The sequence below is a fragment of the Triticum aestivum genome, chromosome 5D (genome assembly GCF_018294505.1).
Source record: "Triticum aestivum cultivar Chinese Spring chromosome 5D, IWGSC CS RefSeq v2.1, whole genome shotgun sequence".
In the NCBI taxonomy this organism is placed as follows: domain Eukaryota; kingdom Viridiplantae; phylum Streptophyta; class Magnoliopsida; order Poales; family Poaceae; genus Triticum; species Triticum aestivum.
The window spans coordinates 547,942,248-547,945,648 of NC_057808.1; positions in this window are offsets into that span (position 1 = coordinate 547,942,248).

Genomic DNA, 3,401 nt, shown 5'->3' on the forward strand with positions numbered 1-3,401 from the left:
GTATGTGAAACTAGGTGGTATAAATTTAGCAACAATGTAATTAGCATAATCAGCATACCATGGAGTAGTACGAGAAGCATTTATGACATTTAATTGTTCACCAGGAAAGCTATCATCAATAGGTAGTGGGTCATCAAGAACATTTTCTAACCTAGACAAGTTGTCTGCAACGGGGTTCTCAGCTCCCTTTCTATCAATAATATGCAAATCAAATTCTTGTAGCAAGAGAACCCATCTAATAAGTCTAGGTTTAGCATCTTTCTTTTCCATAAGATATTTAATAGCAGCATGATCAGTGTGAATAGTTACTTTAGAATCAACAATATAAGGTCTGAACTTATCACAAGCAAATACAACTGCTAAGAATTCTTTTTCAGTAGTAGCATAATTTCTCTGGGCATTGTCTAGAGTTTTACTAGCATATTGAATAACATTTAATTTCTTATCAACTCTTTGCCCTAGAACAGCACCTACAGCATAATCACTAGCATCACACATAATTTCAAAGGGTAAATTCCAATCAGGTGGCTGAACAATAGGTGCAGAAATTAATGCTTTCTTAAGTATTTCAAATGCTTCTACACAATCATCATCAAAGAAAAATGGTATATCTTTTTGTAATAAATTAGTCAGAGGCCGAGAGATTTTTGAGAAGTCCTTAATGAACCTCCTATAAAAACCGGCATGACCAAGGAAACTTCTTATACCTTTGATGTCCTTGGGACATGGCATCTTTTCAATAGCATCAACTTTAGCTTTATCAACTTCAATGCCTCTTTCAGAAATTTTATGCCCCATGACAATACCTTCATTAACCATAAAGTGGCACTTTTCCCAATTCAAGACAAGATTAGTTTCTTCACATCTCTGCAAAACTCGATCAAGGTTGCTCAAGCAATCATCAAAAGAGGATCCATAGACGGAGAAGTCGTCCATGAAAACCTCGCAAATCTTTTCACAAAAGTCAGAGAATATAGCCATCATGCATCTTTGAAAGGTAGCAGGTGCATTACATAAACCAAAAGGCATACATCTATAAGCAAAAGTACCGAAAGGACAAGTAAAAGTGGTCTTAGCTTGATCATCAGCTGACACAGGTATTTGAGAGAAACCAGAATAACCATCTAGAAAGCAAAAATGTGTATATTTGGATAATCTTTCTAGCATTTGATCAATAAAAGGTAAGGGGTAATGGTCTTTTTTAGTAGCTTTATTTAATTTGTGGAAATCAATTACCATCCTATAACCTATAATAATTCTTTGCGGAATCAATTCATCTTTATCATTAGGAACGACAGTAATACCTCCCTTCTTAGGAACACAATGGACAGGACTCACCCACTGACTATCAGCAACGGGATAGATTATACCTGCCTCAAGGAGCTTTAGTATTTCCTTTCTTACCACTTCTTTCATCTTAGGATTCAGCCGTCGTTGATGATCAATAACTGGTTTGGCATCTTTCTCCAAATTTATTTTGTGTTGACATAGAGTGGGACTAATGCCCTTAAGATCATCAAGAGTATATCCAATAGCAGCACGGTGTTTCTTCAGAGTTTTCAATAATTTTTCTTCCTCCTTCTCTGAAAGGTTAGCACTAATAATAACAGGATATATCTTATTTTCATCAAGATAAGCATATCTAAGAGTATCAGGCAATGGTTTAAGCTCAAACACGGGATCACCCTTGGGTGGAGGAGGATCCCCTAGGATTTCAACAGGCAAGTTGTGTTTCAGAATAGGTACCTGTTTAAAGAACACTTCATCTATTTCCCTTCTTTCATTCATAAACATATCATTTTCATGGTCTAGCAAATATTGTTCTAAAGGATCACTAGGAGGCACGGCAATAGAAGCAAGACCAATAATTTCATCTTTACTAGGCAATTCCTCTTCATGGTGTTGTCTATGAAATTTAGAGAAATTAAACTCATGAGACATATCACCCAAACCAATAGTAACAACATCCTTTTCGCAGTCTATCCTAGCCTTAACAGTGTTTAAGAAGGGTCTACCAAATATAATGGGACAAAAGCTATCTTGTGGGGAACCAAGAACAAGAAAATCAGCAGGATATTTAGTTTTCCCACACAAGACTTCAACATCTCTAACAATCCCATTGGTGAAATAGTATCTCTATTGGCAAGTTTAATTGTGACATCAATATCTTCTAACTCAGCAGGTGCAATATCATGCATAATTTCTTTGTATAAGTCAATAGGTATTGCACTAGCACTAGCACCCATGTCACATAAGCCATGATAACAATGATCTCCTATTTTAACAGAAATAACAGGCATGCCTACCACAGGTCTATGTTTATCTTTAGCACAAGGTTTAGCAATTCTAGCAGTCTCATCACAGAAATAAATAACATGCCCATCAATATTATCAGCCAAGAGATCTTTAACAATAGCAATATTAGGTTCAACTTTAACTTGCTCAGGAGGTGTATAAGTTCTAATATTGCTTTTACGAACCACAGTTGAAGCTTTAGCATGATCTTTTATCCTAACAGGAAAAGGTGGTTTCTCAACATAAGCAGTAGGAACAATAGGATCATTATAAGTGATAGTCTTTTCTTCAACTTTAATAGGTGCAGCTACTTTTACTTCTATGGGAGGATGATATTTAAACCACTTCTCCTTAGGGAGATCAACATGAGCAGCAAAAGATTCACAGAAAGAAGCTACTATCTCAGAGTCAAGTCCATATTTAGTGCTAAATTTACGGAAAACATCGGTATCCATAAAAGATTTAACACAATCAAACTTAGGTGTCATACCTGACTCCTTACCTTCGTCGAGATCCCAATCTTCAGAGTTGCGTTTAATTCTTTCCAATAAATCCCATTTGAATTCAATAGTCTTCATCATAAAAGAGCCAGCACAAGAAGTATCGAGCATGGTGCGATTGTTATCAGAAAGCCAAGCATAAATTTTTGAATAATCATTTCTCTTGAGAGCTCATGATTGGGGCATGAATATAACATTGATTTAAGCCTCCCCCAAGCTTGAGCGATGCTTTCTCCTTCGCGAGGCCAGAAATTATATATATAATTGCGATCACGATGAACAAGATGCATAGGATAAAACTTCTGATGAAATTCCAATTTCAATCGTTTGTAGTTCCATGATCCCATATCATCACATAGCCTATACCATGTCAATACATCTCCCTTCAAAGATAAAGGGAAGACCTTCTTCTTAATAACATCATCGGGCACACCTGCAAGCTTAAATAATCCACAAACTTCATCCACATATATTAGGTGCTCATCAGGATGTAATGTTCCATCCCCTGCAAAAGGATTAGCTAGCAGTTTTTCTATCATACCCGAAGGAATTTCAAAGTAGACATTTTCATTTTTAGTAGGTTCAGTAGGTTCAATAGGTTGAGGA